The 19,501-nt window shown below is 39.4% G+C and overlaps 1 protein-coding gene across 1 annotated transcript in view; it reads right to left on the reverse strand.

The window, feature by feature from the left end:
• Window positions 1–1,525: 1,525 nt before the first annotated feature.
• The window catches only part of LOC124605536 (GATOR complex protein WDR24), a 139,397-nt gene continuing 121,421 nt past the window's right edge, over window positions 1,526–19,501 (reverse strand). The window contains exon 14 of the mRNA XM_047137288.1: window positions 1,526–1,677. The gene's annotated coding sequence lies outside the window, so the exon portion shown is untranslated. The remainder of the gene's footprint in view (window positions 1,678–19,501) is intronic.

Raw genomic sequence — 19,501 nt, forward strand, 5'->3', positions numbered from 1 at the left:
ACTTCCCTAAAAAATGCCTTTCACCCTTTTTATAAAACATTGCATCTTTCTTTATAACCCATTTGTCCAAAGTACTTTGGACTGCTTCTATATTAGGCCTATTGTGATTCCAATTTGCTAGACGACAGATTTCTTCAACCAAAAATTGTTTCCCAATGTGATTTAAATGAAGGCCATGGCTGGTGTGCATGGACCTGTCTAACGTGCTTACATTTATTAAGTTCACGTACAGAAACTTTTTGCATACAGTATCTATCTCTTTGTTTACTCTTTCTATTAACTTATTTACACATGACCAAGGAGGAAGGTCGTATCTGTGTGGTTGATTTACAACAGCTACATTTGTGTTGCCTAATTTGGGTAGCACACTTTCAAGAACAGTGATGAGTTCACTACCTTTATCTCTGGCAACATCATTCGCACCTGCAAAAATTACGACACAGTCTTTTGGGTTAAGGTTTTCACACGATTTTACCACTATTTTTGTCACTTCTGCAATGCCTGCTCCTGGTTTGACAAAGGCTTGGACACTTGCGTTAGTTTGTGTATCTGCTACCTTTTCTGCTATCTGACGTCCATGATTATCGGCAAAAATCAACACTTTTGCTGTAATGAGATGCATGAGATTGGCTATCCCATTCTCAGAGAAAGCAGCTATATTTAGTATACCCTAACTGCATACCTAACAGCAGTCACCACAGATCTGCCATTGAGAGTCATTATACTTGACGGCTTCTAGTAAAATTTTCGTGTTTTGGTATGACTCTTTCATATGCACACTATGCCCAATTGGAATAGAAGGGAGCTCATTACCAATTTGTAAAAGCACTGCTTTTAAGCTCAACATTGATGAATCAATAAAGAGTCTCTATTCATCAGAGTTGTAATTAATTCTGAGAGCCTTCATTAGACCATTTGTGTGTGCACATGCAACAAGACTATCTTAAATATTTAAAAAAAGGAGTGAATTGTTGCTCTCTTCTGTGGTAGAATGAAGCATTTACATTGCTTTCCAGAAAATTGGGCTGCTGTAGTCTTGATGCTAAACTCTCAGCCATAGCTTTAGAGAGCTCCAAATCTCTAACGAGATCACTTAACTCATTTTGAGACAATTTTTGTGGATCATCAGTTGATGACATATTTGGAAGAAACTCTGGATCTTGTGATGTACATGGTTCAGGACATTCAGAATCCCCATCAGAAGTAATATCGTACTCTGTTGGTGGTTCAGGTATTAGCAATCCTTCCCCATGTAGAACTGGATGTACGGCAGATGGAATGTTAGGATAGATCACTGTCAGCTTCTTCTTCTTAGTTATTCCCTTCTTGATAGGGGAAACCATACAAAAGTAGCAGTCACTGACATGGTCAGTTGGCTCACACCATCATGGGCATTGCAAAGAGCATTGAATATCCTTTCCCATGCATCCAGTTCCTGAGGTTGCTGGCACAAGTGTTGCTGATCACATGTGGAGCCCAGGGTTTATCCTGATCACCTATTTTGCACCCAAAATAACAACTGTAAGCTTTTTTAATCAGTGGAGTTATTTGCTGTTTTTGTGAAGCAAATGTCACTTCTACGTACACACACAGCAAAATGTGTCAGTTCTGTTAACACAAACTCATGGCGTTTTTGTTCACTTCAGTCGCAGTCAACGTGAACAACTGGTGGTTAATCTGCAAACAAATGTGCAAAAATTATTACATGCATTAATAAAGTCACTGAAGTTGAAGAGGAGGGAGACAAAAAGATCACTAAAATTGGTATCAAAATGTTTATATACAAAATATTGCACACAAGTAAGACCAGGGGCAATAATATGATCCATTGTCACTAGTTATTATGACTTTCACACACCATTATAATATTTGATTTTAAACTTTACATAAAAATCCGTATATAAGTATCTCACCATAATAAAACAGTGTAAAATGAAAACTTAATTTTGAATTTTCTTTGTGGTATTTGCGATCAGCACATTAGACCTGTAAGGAATTGGCTACTTTCATTCGATTTACATTTAGTGTTAGAGTAACAGCCAGTTCAAGCACTTTAATATATAGATACGAGGTGCGGCTAGAAAAAAACCGGACTGATGCTGGAAAAAACATTTATTTACAATTTCATGTTATCTCCTTCAATGTACTCTCCTCCTCGGTCTCTACACCGCTCCATACGAATTTTCCACTGTTCATAGCAATGCTGCAGATCATTTTCGGTAAGTCCATACATTACTTCCGTCGCTTTTTCTTTTACTGCTTCAAAAGTCTCAAATCTAGTTCCTTTCAAAGCTGACTTGACTTTAGGGAAAAGAAAAAAGTCACAGGGGGCCAAATCAGGTGATTAGGGTGGATGATCTAAGATGGGAATGTTGTGTTTTGCCAAAAACGTCTTCACTGACAGCGCACTGTGAGCTGGGGCATTGTCTTGGTGAAGGATCCATGACTTGTTTCTCCACAAATCGTTCCGTTTTCTCCGTACTCGCTCACGTAGGGTAGCCAGGACGCTAATGTAGTAATGCTGATTCACTGTTTGTCCCTCTGGTGCCCAATCAATGTGCACAATCCCTCTGATGTCAAAAAAAACAATCATCATTGCCTTGAATTTCGATTTTGACATTCGTGCTTTTTTTTGTCGTGGAGAACCAGGAGTTTTCACATGCATCGATTGGCGTTTAGTTTCGGGATCGTAAGTAAAAAACCACGATTCATCGCAAGTAATAACATTTTGTAAGAAGGTGGGATCACTTTCAATGTTTTCCAGGATGTCAGAACAAATCATTCTTCGGCGTTCCTTCTGTTCAATTGTGAGACACTTTGGAACCATTTTTGAACACCCTTTGTTCATGTTGAAACTTTCATGAAGAATCTGCCTAACACTTTCCTTGTCAACTCCTGTTAACTCAGACACTGCTCTGATTGTTAAACGGCGATCTTGTCGAACAAGTTTACCGATTTTTTCAATGTTTGCATCAGTTTTTGCTGACAATGGTCTGCCAGTGCGAGTGTCATCACTGGTGTCTTCGCGGCCATCTTTAAATCGTTTAAACCACTCAAACACTTGTGTTCGCGGTAAACAATCATCGCCGTACACTTTTTGTAACATTACAAACGTTTCACTTGCAGATTTTCCTAGTTTGAAACAAAATTTGATGTTAACACGCTGTTCTTTCTGTACACTCAACATTTTCCGACGCACAGACAAAACGTCAACTACTTAAAACAGACGCCACGGGCAGACTGAGTGCAGGAGGCAGATGAAACTCGAGCAGTAGGCGGAGCGAGAGTCACGTGACAGGCCACGCGACTTTCAGCCTTATTGCATTCGTTTTATTGTTTCACCAGCACTAGTCCGGTTTTTTTCTAGCCACACCTCGTATATCCACATGGAATGTTTCCCTCTATTATATTAATAGATAGATAGATAGTTTTGTGTTTGATGGATCATATTGCAGATAAGGATATATGTGATAATTAGTCAAAAATATTATAAATGGCCTTTCTGACTGTGAGGGACAGTTCCTCACCACAAACAAGTAAATGTGCAGAATAAAGTTAATTTTATTTGGAAAAACTTGAGTATTACAAACAAACCAACCATGGAAAACTTTAACATCAGCTGCAGCTTGTGGGTTGGTCTCCTGTATATGTTGCTGTGGGTTTTAGCTCAAAATTTAATATATTTACTGCAGAAATATTTCTCAAAAATTTAGGGAGATAAAACTTCTTTAAATCAGGTTATAGGCCCTGGATTACTAAGGGCATTTAAATTTCTTGTAGAATGAAAAGGGAACTTTTGAAGTAGCCAAGAGAGAATAATTCCAGTAATACCAGGCACTACAAACTGTACAATAGAATTCTTAACAAGGCTGCATTGAAGAAAATGTTCTTGAAGGCAGAAAGCAGTAACTCAAACAATAAAATAAAAACTATCTAGAATTTTGTAAAGAAGGGAACAGGAAAAGTGCAGTTTCTACAGAAAATATCCAAATAAAAATGAAAATCATATTGTTTGTGATCCAGAAACATTTGATCATGATGCTTCATAAACTGAGGCACAAATTTTCTGCAAGCCCATGTTCTTAGCACAGTACAACAGATCCAAATAAGAATAGTCTCTATAAAAGAAATTCAAAGATTTATTAAGTCTCTGAAAAGTAAAAACTCTATTGGAGTTGGTAGCATACCCAGTAACTTATAAAAAAAACTGGTGCAGCCATGTAAGTAAAATCCTTTGCTTTTATTTCTGATGCACCATGTAAGCAAGGAACAGTTCCTGACAGATTTAAGTATGCAGTTGTAAAATTACTGTATATGAATGCAGATAAGGCAGATATTGCTGACTATTGGCCAGTCTTGTTACTCACAAGTGTTTCTAAGGTTTTAGAGAAACTAACGCATGCCAGTATTGTTAAGCACGTTAGTGATCATACCATCACTAAAAGTCAGTTTGGATTTCATAAAGGGTTATCAACTGAAGATGCAATATTTATATTTGCTGCCAAGGTTTTGTAGGGAGAAAAAAAAGAAACTGAAGATGGTTGGAATATTTTGCCACCTGCCAAAAGATTTGAGTGTGTCAGGCACCAAATACTTTTACACAAAGCTATGTAATTAGGTATAGCTCCACCATTGCCAGTCCCAAAACTTTGTGAGAAAGGAGGAAGGGTGGATAGATAGACTGATTGGTTTTTATTTGGTCTCATTTGCTTACATTATGTATGGAGTGTGTACTTGTAATATAGGACAGGTCAACTAAACCTAATACCTTAAAATATTTAGCCTACATATTATAATATGGAACAGTGTACTGCATGTTATTTACATACACCATACTATGATATTTTCAATTGATTACAGTACATACATGCAAGTAATAACAACATTCCTCACTTTTTAAACAGACATTCCCCTGCACAATGAAATTCTTTTTCCACTAAGTAATCCTTTAGTTTTTTAAGTAATATCTCTTTTAAAAAACTTTGCATCATCCACCCTGGACAATAATGTCCTATAAGGGGTCCTAGCCAGGGTAACAGTGAAGTCTCCAGAAGCAGAAAAGGCAGAGATAAAGGTCACTGGTACAGTGGAGCTGGCGGATGTGACACTTGCCCATTGAGGCTAACAGTAGGAACCTCCTGCCTTACAGGAAGATGAGAGAACCTAAGAGACCATCCCTGACAGGAAAGGAAGCCCCACTGGTAGTAGAGTGTGTTTGTGGTCTTTCCGCGAAATATAAGTTGGTGGCAGTAAAACTGTACTGCAGTCAGCCTCAAATGCTGGTTCTCTAAATTTCCTCAGTAGCGATTCACAGAAAGAACGCCTCCTTTCCTCTAGAGACTCCCACCCGAGTTCCTGAAGCATTTCCGTAACACTCGCGTGATGATCAAACCTACCAGTAACAAATCTAGCAGCCCGCCTCTGAATTGCTTCTATGTCCTCCTTCAATCTGACCTGATAGGGATCCCAAACGCTCAAGCAGTACTCAAGAATAGGTCATATTAGTGTTTTATAAGCGGTCTCCTTTACAGATGAACCACATCTTCCCAAAATTCTACCAATGAACTGAAGACAACTATTCGCCTTCCCCACAACTGCCATTTCGTGCTTGTCCCACTTCATATCGCTCTGCAATGTTACGCCCAAATATTTAATCGACGTGACTGTGTCGAGCGCTACACTACTAATGGAGTATTCAAACATTATGGGATTCTTTTTCCTGTTCGTCTGCATTAATTTACATTTATTTATATTTAGAGTTAGCTGCCATTCTTTACACCAATCACAAATCCTGTTCAAGTCATCTTGTATCCTCCTACAGTCACTCAACGACGACACCTTCCCATACACCACAGCATCATCAGCAAACAGCCGCACATTGCTATCCACCCTATCCAAAATATCATTTATGTAGATAGAAAACAACAGCGGTCCTACCACAATTCCCTCCACGTCCCTCCAGATGATACCCTCACCTCCGATGAACTCTCACCATTGAGGACAACGTACTGGGTTTTATTACTTAAGAAGTCTTCGAGCCACTCACATATTTGGGAACCAATCCCATATGCTCGTACCTTAGTTAGGAGTCTGCAGTGGGGCACCAAGTCAAACGCTTTCCGGAAGTCAAGGAATATTGCATCCATTTGATACCCTTCATCCATGATTCGCAAGATGTCATGTGAAAAAAGGGCGAGTTGCGTTTCGCAGGAGCGATGCTTTCTAAAGCCGTGCTGATGCATGGACAGCAACTTCTTTGTCTCAAGGAAATTCATTATATTCGAACTGAGAATATGTTCAAGAATCCTGCAACAAACCGATGTTAAGGATATTGGTCTGTAATTTTGAGGATCCGTCCTTTTACCCTTCTTATATACGGGCATCACCTGCGCTTTTTTCCAGTCACTTGGGACTTTACGTTGGGCAAGAGATTCGCGATAAATGCGAGCTAAGTAAGGAGCCAATGCATAGAACACTCTCTGTAAAACCGAATTGGAATCCCATCAGGACCTGGTGATTTATTTATTTTCAACCCATTCAGCTGCTTCACAACCCCAGGGATGTCTATTACTATGTCCTCCAAACGGGAATCTGTATGAGACTCAAACAGCAGTATGTTTGTACAATCCTCCTCCATGAAAGATTTCTCAAATTCTAAATTTAAAATTTCAGCTTTCGTTTTGCTGTCTTCGTTGTCAGGCCAAACCAATCAGTGAGTGACTGGATGGAAGCCTTTGACCCGCTTTCCGATTTTACGTAAGGCCATAATTTCCTTGGGTTTTCAGCAAGATCTTTTGCTAAGGTATGACGGTGGTAGTGGTTGTATTCTTCGCGCATCGCTCTTTTTACAGCAGCACGAATCTCTACTAACTTTTGCCTGTCCTCATTCTCCTGATCTTTCTTGTAGCGCAAGTGCAACTGTCTTTGCTTCCTGAGCATTCTCCGAATTGCGCTGTTAAACCATGGTGGGTCTTTTCCGTCCGTAACCCACTTTTTCGGCACATACTTCTCAAATGCATGATTTACAATGTGTTTAAAATTTGCCCATAATTCTTCCACGTCCATCATACCGGAAGTAAATGAAGTCGATTCATTTACTAAGTGGGGTGCTAACAACTGCTTATCTGCTATTTCTGGTAAGAATACTCTCCTAGCCTTCTTGACCAACTTTTTAACTTTCGTAACATAGTCGTAATGACAACATCATGATCACTAATCCCTGTCTCGACACTGACACCGTCAATGAGGTCTGGTCTGTTCGTGGCTACCAGATCTAAAATATTTCCATTATGTGTTGGCTGTCGATTTAGCTGCTCAAGACAGTTTTCGGATAATGTGTTCAAAAGTAATTCACACGATGGCTTGTCTGTACTACCTGTAATGAATCCATAGACATCCCAGTCTGTACTAGGTAGGTTGAAGTCGCCTCCGACTAATATAGCATGATCCGGGTACTTCTGCGGTACAGAGTGTAGACTCCCTTTGAATGATTCTATAACTGTCATGGTGGAACCTGGTGGCTGGTAATAACACCCAACAATTAACTTTATTTCTCCCAGCCCTGTTAAACATGTCCAGATAACTTCACAATCACACTCTACTTTGGCCTCAGTAGACACACTATATTTGTCAACTGCAATGAAGACACCACTTCCTACGGTGTCTAATCTGTCTTTCCGATACATGTTCCAACCCTCACTAAATATTTCAGAACTTCCTATCTCAGGGCTCAGCCAGGTCTCAGTCCCGAGAATAATTTGCGCGCCACACGCTTCCTGGAGGGCAGTAAATTCAGGAACTTTATTCCGAACACTCTGAAAATTTACTGCTAATATCTTGAGAGCTGAAGTGTCTTTACACTGAGTGCGTCCTAATTTCCCTGCCTGCCTGCATGTCAACTGGTAAGTGCCACTCACCCTGAGGTGAGGGCGGCCCCAACGCATCGGGTACACTAGAAGGTGCCTTGGCGGCTGAGTCAGCGGACACACTATATTTGCGGACGCAGCAAGCGACACCTGGAGTGTCTCAAGCGATGCGCCAGACCCTCCACCGTCGCTGCACCTAGAGGCTACTGTCTAGCCTAAAAAACCCCCATGTGCATGCAACAAGTACTCTGCTACCCGAGTAGCTGCTTCCTTTGTGTAGTGCACCCCTGACCTATCTAGGGGCGTCCTACAATTCCTCACCCAATAGCGCAAGTCTAGAAATCTGCAGCCAAGACCGTCACAGAGTCGACGAAGCCTCTGGTTGAGACCCTCCATTTGGCTCCAAACCAAAGGACCCCGATCCACTCTGGGAACAATGCTGCAAATAGAGAGCTGTGCTTGCACCCCGTGTGCGAGGCCAGCAGTCTGTACGAACTGAGGATTGCCTCAGAACCCAAGTGACAGGCATCATTGGTGCCGATGTGAGCAACTACTTGCAGACGACTGCACCCCGTACGCTCGATAGCCACAGGCAAGGCCGCCTCCACATCTTGGATGAGGCCCCCCAAGTGCACGTTGGAATTCTTTCCAGCCCTGTATGCTATTTCCCTAAGGGGCTCCATCACCCGCCTAACGTTGGAGCTCCCAATAACCAGCAAGCCTTTGCCCCCGAGTGTCTGCTCAGGCCCTGCTGAAGGAACGGCCACCTGCCCACTGACAGGATGAACGGGCGAGGCCAGCCTCCACAGTGGCCCTCCGCAACGAGAGACGCGAACGCGTTGCAGTCCGCCACTCACCCTGAGGTGAGGGCAGCCCCAACGCACCGGGTACACTAGAAGGTGCCTCGGCGGCTGAGTCAGCGGCCGCAGCAAGCAACACCTGGAGTGTCTCAAGCGATGCGCCAGACCCTCCACTGTCGCTGAACCTTGAGGCAGCAGCCTGAAGGCAGCTGACTGTGGCCAACAGCATGCTCAGCTGCTCATGAACCGCAGCCAGTTCCTCCTGCACCCGCACACACCCTATCCATCCTACTGCTAATATCTGGACGTATAGAGTTGCGACAAATAAAACAGCAATATGCAACTGCACAGTTGTGTCACCAGCGCCGAATTGAGCTGCGGTATATGAACAATTACTTACAAACTAAGCAATCAAATGACCACAACTACGCCACTATACAGATATTACAATGCGATCCAACCCCTGTCTTAGTACAAATGACAACCGCCTACGCGATGTTACACTCTACCGTTATTAGAATTTGATATTACCCCTTTCTAATTCGAAAATATGCAAAGATGCGAAAAATTTCACCACACAAGCACACAATCACACAAACTTCCATGAAAGGATGGGGAAATCTCAAGATGGGGACACAATCAGATGGACCAAGTGCTTATTCAAAGAAGGCATGGTTCAGATATTAAGGATATACAGGTGAGGAAGGGGCCAGATGTTGAATTGAACTGCTAGTGGTGACACTCGGGTATAGGCAGAGGATAACAAGAGCAAACTTTAAATGTGTAGAAAGGGATAGGAAGTATAATGTGGACCAGTCATCACCAATGAGAAGAAAAGAACAGAATTCCTAAGAGAAATGGATGAAGGGATGAGAGTGATTGTCATTGAGGAGGAAGTTAGCCCCAGATTGCATTGGCAACTTATGGAAAGAACAACATGACAGACAATGAAATCCACGTTGGAACTGGAAAACAGAGTTAAACAAAGTGAGTGGTATGATGATATCTATGAGGTACCTATTAACAAACAGAACAGTGCATGGAAGAAGATGCTCCAGCAAGGGACAGGCAGACAAAATAATGAAGAATGAGGAATAAATCAAAAACTATTTGCAGAATGAAATTTGAGAAAAATAGATTGCATGACACTGAGGAATGTAGAAATGAACAGGGTATAGAAGAACATGAAGAATGGAAAAAAGTTACGAGTTCAATATAATGGTTCATCTACTGTATGTTGACTTTAATGCAGCCATGACAGAGTTAATAGGAACAGTCTTCTCTCTCTCTCTCTCTCTCTTTTTTTTTTTTTTTTTTTAATGATGTTACGGGAGCTGAGGATGCTACCAAAGCTATTAACACATGTGAAAAACACTCTAAGCAACACCAACTGTAAAATAGAAGCTAATGGCAAGTATACCAATAATTTTCTGATATTTCTAGGACTTAAGTAAGCTGGCTGCAGAGACTGCCATGTGAAAACTTCCAAGGAAAACACGTGGTACTATTTTCACCAGCATGACTAATAATATGGCATTTGTGGATGACGTAGCCATGCTAGGTAGGGGTGGAGAATGTGTGGTAGGAAACAATTTAGTTATGGAATGTGAAATGGCTGCACTTGGCCTGGTCATAAGTTGGGAAAAAATGGAATACACACATTTGTTCAGCACCGGAAACAAAACAAGATGGAGGGGAGTTGAGCAGTTTGAAGGATTTGAAAGAGTAAATTAGTTTAAGTATTTGGGAGGAATTGTTACAGAAGATAGTAAGGAACCAACACAGATAAAGGCAAGAATAGCTGCACGCAACAGTTGATATTACTGCTTCCTTAACCTGCCGTGATCCTCCAGCATTTCAAGGCAGTTTAAGATGACAGTTTATAAAGTGATCATAAAGTCTGTTGTTATGGATGGGCCTGAAATGTAGACAATAACATAACAAGTCAGAAATGCTGCGGATGTATGGGATAGCAAAGGACTGCAGAAGATATGTTGAGCAGTACGTGATAATGGTGTTTGGAGAATTAGGACTTCGTACAGCGACATTACCCCAAAAAATTTAAAAGAGCAAAAATTATCACTATCAAAAAGCCAGGGAAAGAGGGAACAGCTGCAGAATACTTCCGCCCAATATCTCTACGTAGCTGTGCTTACAAGCTATTGGAAAGAATGATTCTAAACCGAATCCAAGATCAAATTAATGCTATGATACCACCTGAACAAGCTGGATTCAGACCTTATAGAAGCTGCTGTGAACAAGTGCTCTCCTTGACTACTCACATAGAATCTGGATACCAAAAGAAACTTAAAACTGGAGTAGTGTTCATTGACCTGTCAGCAGCTTATAACATAGTGTGGCGTGAGGGCCTATTATTGAAATTTTTTAGAGTAATACCTTGCAGAACTCTAGGCAACCTCTTAAGCAACATGTTAAGCAAAAGGTAGTTTAAAGTACATCAAGGAGAAGAGAAAAGCAGATGACATGTAGTCAATGACAGATTACCTCAGGGCTCTGTTCTTGCTCCAGTGTTATTCAACCTCTACACAGCTGACCTGCTGAATTTGACCTGCCGAAAGTTTCAATGTGCAGATGACCTGGCAATTTCATATCTGAGTGAAGACGTTTCTGAATGTGAAGAGCACAATATCAACAGCCTTACTAAACTTTATGAGTATTCCGAGACACAGCGACTGAGAACAAATGTTTCTAAAACTGAGGGAAGCCTGTTCCACCTCTCTAATCGCCTTTCATCAGCAAAGATCAGTCCACAGATTGGCCCTCTTGGCACAGTCAGATACAACGAAAGTCCAAAATACCTGGGAGTCACTCAGGACAACTTTAACATACAAAAAATACCTTTCCATCTTGGCCAAGAAGATACAAACACGAGTGAACCTTGTGAGAGCGCTGGCAAGCAGTACATGGGGAGCAACCACATCAGTCCTCCGAGGAGCATCCGTTGCACTGGTATACTCTGCAGCAGAATACTCGTATTTGTGTCTTGTATTGTAATCATGGATTTCCATATTTCTGTTTGTCACTTTTTTGTCTTTTTTCACTAATAATATTGATTGAAAGATATATACTGCATAGATAGTCGTAATATTAAACTTAATAAACAGGTTTTTGCATGAAGTTCTGGGTCTTACTTTTGCCGTAGTTCTTATTAGTCTTTTCTGCAATACAAATACCCTTCTTATATTGTATTGGCTACACCCACCCCACAATACGATTCCATAAGATATATGGGGATACACCAACCCAAAATACGCTATTTTTATTGCTTCGATATCTAAATATTGAACCAATCTCCTTAGTAAATACAGACTAGATGTTATTTTACCACAGACATGATCTATTTGCTTATTCCACGAAAGTCTGTCATCTATATATATCCCCAGAAATTTACATTCTGAACAGGTATTTTCCTGAATGTCCTCATTCACAACAGTGTTTTTATTTGAGCCACTTGTCTTCAAATAAATTAAATTAGTTTTGTTAATATTGACCCTCAGGTTTTCTTTTTCAATATGTGTTTGGGCTTTTTCAACAAAATTCTGTACCACTGAATTTAGGTCAATATTACTACGTGCCCAGCAAACCCCAGAGGTGTCATCACCGTACATAGTAATACGATGACTGGTGTCTAACACTTTTGGGAAATCATTCACGTAGCAAATAAACAAGAAGGGGCCCAAGATAGAGCCTTGTGGCACACCAAAATTTATGTTTCTTATCTTTGATCTTTTTTTTTTTTTCGATTACCTCTCCATTATCATACACAACTTCTGTGCATTGTTGTCTATCTTTAAGGTAAGATTCTATTAAAAGCAACAGTTTTCCACTGACACCATTACAAGCAAGTTTACTTAAGAGAGCACCATGATGGACGCTGTCAAACGCTTTGGAAAGGTCTAAAAACACTCCTGCCGTTTCGTAACCCTAATTTATTTTCTCCATCAGACAGTGTACAAACTGTACTGCTGCAGATATGGTGCTCCAACCACTTCTAAAGCCGTGTTGGAAATCTATTAAGTTATTCATATTATAATGCTCGATTAAGATTTCTAGCATTATTTTTTCAATTAATTTACCAAACACTGAGGTTAAGGCAACTGGTCTGTAGTTCTATGGTTGTTTTCTTTCCCCTTTTTTATATAAAGGTTTAACTATAGCAAGTTTCAGTTTCTTCGGAAACACACCTTCTTCAAGTACACAATTTATTAGATGGACTAATGGTCTGGCTAACTCACCCTTGCATTTTTTCAGTAGAAAAGGAGAAAATTCATCCCATCCAGCTGATTTTTTTATTTTTTAGGCTGTCAATTAGCTGTGTTACGTCCTTGATGGTTACTGTAGGTAGCTTACAAGAGTCCCGTTCCTTTTCTTTATCATATTTAAACTGCCTCTCCTGTTTCATGCAAGTATCATTTTCAATAGCATCTATAAAGTACTCATTAAATATATTGCTAACTATATAAGGATCAGAAAAATTATCATTATGTATACTTAACTGTATATTATTTTTAGTTTTTGAATCAGTGTTCCTCATATCATTAACTACTGCCCAGCACGACTTTGAGACAGAGTCAGAATTTCTGATCTGTTTACTAATATGTTCTACTTTCCTTCTCCTTACTTCCTTGCAATACTCATATTTATATTTTTCATAATCCTCTTTATATGAATCAAGACTGGTTTCTCTGTGTAGCTTATACCTATACTCTATTCCTTCTTTGAGTCTTTTCGTTTTTTCATCCAGTTTTACACGTTTGACTACTGGATGTTTATTTTTATTTACATTGATCTTCTTTGCCGGGATAGTAATATCTATATGTCTAGTTAAAATTTTTACAAATACTTCCCATTTGCTGTCAACTGCCCTTTCTCTATAAACTGACTCCCAAGATTCTTGACCCAAAGTTTTCTTCAGCAAGGTGGTGATGTATTCAGAAAATAATCTTCTATTCTCATATTTTTTGTTTTGTTTAAGTTTATTAAGACAACCAATCACTAATAATTGTTCTAGATGATCAGATATGTGCCCGTTTACAGTCTGTGCTGACACAACATTTTCGTAATTGGTCATTCCATGATCTATGGAACTACTGCTTGACTCAGTTATTCTAGTGGGCACATGACCAAGTAGATCTTTAATATCATAGGATCATATGCAGTCTTGTAAACCTTTGCATTCCTGGCTGTCGCTTAGTGTGTTTATATTAAAGTCTCCTAACATTATAATATTTACTGTATTGCCACCCTTGCTTAGCTTCCCCAATACACTATCCAGTGCTTCCAGGAAAACCTCGAGATTACCAGAAGGGGCTCGATATATACCTACCACAATAAGTGGGACGGATACAATCATCAACTTAATTATCACCACTTCAAAATCTTTCTCAATACAATAATCATTAACCCATGATACTTTTTCTACAGAACTTATTAGGTTACATTTCCTTACGTAAGTAGCAACACCCCCTCCTTTGTATTCTGTTCTACAGAAAAACGATGTAAGATTATACTCCTGTAACTTATAATATTGAGTATTATGGTTAGCTTTTTGATGCTCTGTAACCACGATTACATGTGGAGCTAGATCTGTAACTAAGGCCTCAAATACATCTATTTTGTTACCGAAGCCCTCAACATTATAATGTAAAAATGTACATTAGTACAATCATGAGAGGATATATCCTTTCAAGGTTAATATTATCACACAAATTGATAGTTTCTAAATTAGGAACACTGAGGGACTTTGTTATCCTAAAAAATCAACAGTCTTGACATTGCAATGAGGAATTATTTCCATTTGCTTGCTCTGCAGGCATATATACTTATCATTTCCGTCTTTCGTGTGTATGACATCTGAGGTACAAGGTAGCAGATTTGAATTATTGCTTTTTGTTTCCTCAATAGCTCTGCACCAGTTTGGGTCCGAAGCACCCACGTAGTGAAAGTAGACGTCCAACTGAACTCAGCTATGAGAGTTAATTAGTGGTACAGTAAGGTCTACACCTACTTCCTGGCTGCCAGTGCTTTCAAACATCTGTCCACCAGACCTATGTCGAAAGGCTGCTCTTTACAACCTCTGTCAGCAAGTTTCTGAAAATAACCCGATCCCTCTTCATGATGATTTGCTATCATTGCCCAGGAAACGCCTCAACTCTAGAAGACCAGCATATGAAATGGGAGTCCAAATGCTATCCACAGGATTCGGCCAGGACACAGAGTGGAAACGTGAGTGGCAAGCTACAAGAACCCAAAACCATGAACTTGTAGAGAATCCAACAGTTCCAGTTCCAGGCTTCCGCCAACCAAGGGAGATGTGGGTGCAGTTAAACAGTTATCGGACTGAAGAGGGTAGGTGCAAATACAAACGTGCACAAGTGGGGCTTTTCAAGTGACAGTATGTGTGACACCCAAACAATGAGCCACATAGTGAATGAATGCCCAATCAGATGCTTCCCTGGTGGCATTGAGAAGCTCCATCAAGTATCCAACGAGGCACTCCACTGGATCAAGTCCATCAACATACGAGTGTAATCTGAGCCATTTTAAAACTTGTGTACTGTATATAATTTCACATGTTCATTTTTATATATATTTCTTTGTTTTGCTAAATGTATATTACTGTAATTGGGCATATGATAATAATAATCAAAAGTTTGTAACCTCCAAACAGCTTCGCATAAAAACATTGTGTAAGATGAATTTGTTTTTTGCTGTGACACTTCAATGTTTGTAAGAGGCTTGCTTTATTACTCACTAGAACTCGTATATGTTTAGACATTCAGCTAGGTTCACACTGTTCAATCATACCATTTGTCACAGTTCTATAATCATGTATAATGCTGTCTTTTTGCCTTTAGGCCCTGTCATGTAAAACATACCCCACAGTATATCTAAAAACAAAGATGATGTGACTTACCAAACGAAAGCGCTGGCACATCGATAGACACACAAACAAACACAAACATACACTCAAAATTCTAGCTTTCGCAACCAACAGTTGCTTCGTCAGGAAAGAGGGAAGGAGAGGGAAAGACGAAAGGATTTGGGTTTTAAGGGAGAGGGTAAGGAGTCATTCCAATCCCAGGAGCGGAAAGACTTACCTTAGGGGGAAAAAGGGACGGGTATACACTCGCGTACACACACACATATCCATCCACACATATACAGACACAAGCAGACCATCCTGGCATTTGCCTGGAGCGATTTAGGGAAATCACGGAAAACCTAAATCAGGATGGCCGGACGCGGGATTGAACCGTCGTCCTCCCGAATGCGAGTCCAGTGTTCTGGGATTACAACTTAATAATAAATTCAGTTGGGAAGGGCATACTACAGAATTGCTTAGCGCCTAAACAAGTCTGTATTTGCCTTGAGAATGATGTCAGATGTAGGAGATATAAATATTTTAAAAAAACTTGCATACTTTGCTTACTTTCATTCTATTATGTCATATGGGATCATATTCTAGGGCAACTCATCAAACCGAGCAAAAGTTTTTAAGGGTGCAAAAGCATGTGATAAGGATAATTTGTGGTGTAAATTCAAGAACGTCTTAGAAACCTGTTCAAGGAACTTTGTATTCTAACCACTGCTTCTCAGTATATTTATTCCTTAATGAAATTTGTTGCAAGTAATACATCTCTATTTCCAACCAATAGCTCAATACATAGTATCAATACTAGGAATAAGAACAATCTAGATAAAGACCTAAAATCACTTACCTTGGTCCAAAAAGGGGTCCAATATTCAGGAACACACATTTTCAATAAATTGTCAGCAGTCATTAAAAACTTGGTTTCAGATAAAGCATGGTTTAAAAAGAGTTTGAAAGACTTTTTGATAGGCAACTCCTTTTACTCCATGGATGAATATCATAAAAGAGACTGTTAAGCCATCTTAAGTAAAAATATCGGTTAGATTTCAGTTTTGACAACACTTGGTCACAACAGTCAAGATTAGGTATTTTGTGTATGATAAATTTATTAATAGAGCATAACAGTGTTTCATTCTGACAGCATGTTAATTCTGTAAATATTAGGTGTTCCAGTTTACTGCATTGTACTAACCTATTTTGGCTATCTCCTGACAAATGATCAGGGTAGTAGGTATTATATTCAAATGTTTTATGTTATACTTCCTGACATGTTCCACACCGACGAAGATCGTGTCATTTGGGTCTATGGAATGAAAACTGAATCTCATCTAATCTGTTGGTCGATGTTGGAATAACTGTACTGGGAAGCAGCCCAACAGCTAACACAAAAAGTATGAATCAGCATGAAATTTATGGAATGGGAGATAATTACTACTTGCAGTACCGGAATTAAAGCATGAATTCTTGTTGTAACTAAATCGGTGTCATGAACAGTCTTCCTTGCAGTGTAATAAAAATACAATGCAACATGCCACAACTGAAATCACACAAACTATATTTTGCAGCAAACTTGGTGCTTAACAAAAAGTCAATTGTCTGATTATTACACACATATATTTTTAGATGTCTTACATGATGGAAGAAATTACTGCCTCTTCTTATGATTGCAGGCAAAGGTCATGCTCGTGAATGAATATTGGCATAATAAATAAAAATATTCTTGCATTTATGATAACTCTTAATATATATATTTTTTCTTGCATTTTTATCACACATAGCATTTACTATGTACATTGTTGACGCACAAGTAAAAATTACACATCCTTTTTGTGTGAGGTTTAAAACATACATACTCTCACGCAAGATTGAAACAAAAGTGGTTAAAAAAATTATTATTGTCCAGACATTGTTCTTTTGTTACGTAGATAATTTCAAAAGCCTATCTTTGCCAATTTTCTGTGGCAATGTACAAATTTCTTATTACTAATGAGGAAAAGGAAACATTCATAGAAATTAATAGTGAGAAAAAATAAAAAGGTATGATATTGCAAGAAAAAATAAAAGAGGTATTACACAGGGGCTATGTTGCGTTTTGATTAAATACAGCTAATATTTACATTGAGCAGTCTCCTTATTAGCAGAGACTGTAAATTGTTACTGAGAGACACTATGATTGAATTTCATCCACCAAATGTTTTGGCTGACTTTCATTCTCTTTCTTGTCCCTCTAGAGTACTTGTCAGCCATTGAGAAAACCAGATGCAATTAAGACACGGCTGCTTGACTACCTCACTCAATAATATTATTGTACTGAATGTACCAGTATATTATCAGAACAGGTGGAACAGGCTAATGTAACTTGTTATTCTGAATAGAAATAATAACATTAATGTAAAGGAATTATTCACTGCTTCAGTGCACTCATTTCTTAGTCTTAGTGACCTTCGTCATTATTTAAGTAATCACTCAAGTTTTATTTCTGTGTAATGTCCTTTAAAGTACTGTCAAATTGGGTGATTTGGGACACCGGGGCAAATTCTGACAGTATGACTTATTTGCTCTTTGCCACTGCATAGAAACAAAGAGTTACTTATTTTAACGTCTATGCACCACTTATTTTAAGTGCAAGATTGCATTTATCGCTTTCCACAACTTTTATTTTGCGTCAATTGTTTCCCTAGGTGAATAATTGACGAATAGTCTCAGTGTTAAAAATCCACGCATTATCATAAAGTGGAAACTTTCTATTGTTGTGCCGAGTGGGAAGTTATTGTAACCGTAATTGTTGACATGCTCAGTAGGTAACAGCATTGAGACAATTTCTGTACAAGTTTGTCGAGTTTCTCGTGCAAGGCTATAAAATAACGACGGTTTTTGTAAAGCTGTGTACTGTGGGGGGTGATTTCGGACAATGCCATAAATGTATTAGACATTAAGTTAAAGGCTACCTTGATAAATCTGGACCACAAGGAACCCATTTCAATAGGAACAAAAGTGAATGGTTTGACCTGCCGGTATTTGAAGACTGGTTCTTTACCATCGCTTTGCCCTATCTGAAGAGGTAAAACGGGCCAACAGTCATGATTGGAGACAACTTATCCAGTCACGTGTCTTTACATGTTATTGAAGAGAGTGAGCGGAACAATATTTCATTCATTCTCCTTCCCCCCAATGGCATGCACGTCCTCCAACCGCTCGATGTAAGCTTCTTCAGGCCAATGAAAGCAGCATGGTGAGCTATATTAAATGATTGGAAGAAACACACTTGTGTGACCATTTCCAAGGATGCCTTCCCATCTCTTCTGAAGCAGACACTGACTAAGATTTCAGCAAACTCCAAGGAAAACATAAAGGGTGGATTTCGCACCACGGGCCTAATCCCTTTTGATCCAGATCATGTCTTACGAAAATTGCCAGATAATGAGGAGAGCCAGCAAAGCAACGCAGACGCATGGTCTTCCACTTTTGAAGAAATGCTCAAAGAAATTCGTTATCCTCCAAATAAGCTTGGTAGCTCCCACCGCCACAAACTAGACGTTCAACCTGGAAAATCATTCACAGGCAGAGATTTTGAAGGAAACGAAAACAGTGCTGAAACAAGTGACACTGCTTCTAGCAGTAGTGAAAGTGAAAATGACACACCATCCAATGAAGTTTTACTGCTGAAAGAAGAGGCTTTTCTTGTTGCAGAGTACAAATATAAATGTAGAAACAAGGCAGCATGTTGGAGTGGTCACAAATGTTGGTGCTACGGAAGTAAAGTGTGAAATTCTTGCGCGCACACGAGAACAGTAAAAACATATTTGTGTTTCCTATTTTCCCCGATGAAGACACAATACAAAAAACTGCAAATTTCGAGAATACTTCCCACACTGTGCTTTAGACTCGAAGGCAATCATTTATTTAAAGTGTTTGCAACTTAATTTAGAATGATGAGTGAG

Source organism: Schistocerca americana, chromosome 3 (genome assembly GCF_021461395.2).
Source record: "Schistocerca americana isolate TAMUIC-IGC-003095 chromosome 3, iqSchAmer2.1, whole genome shotgun sequence".
NCBI lineage: Eukaryota > Metazoa > Arthropoda > Insecta > Orthoptera > Acrididae > Schistocerca > Schistocerca americana.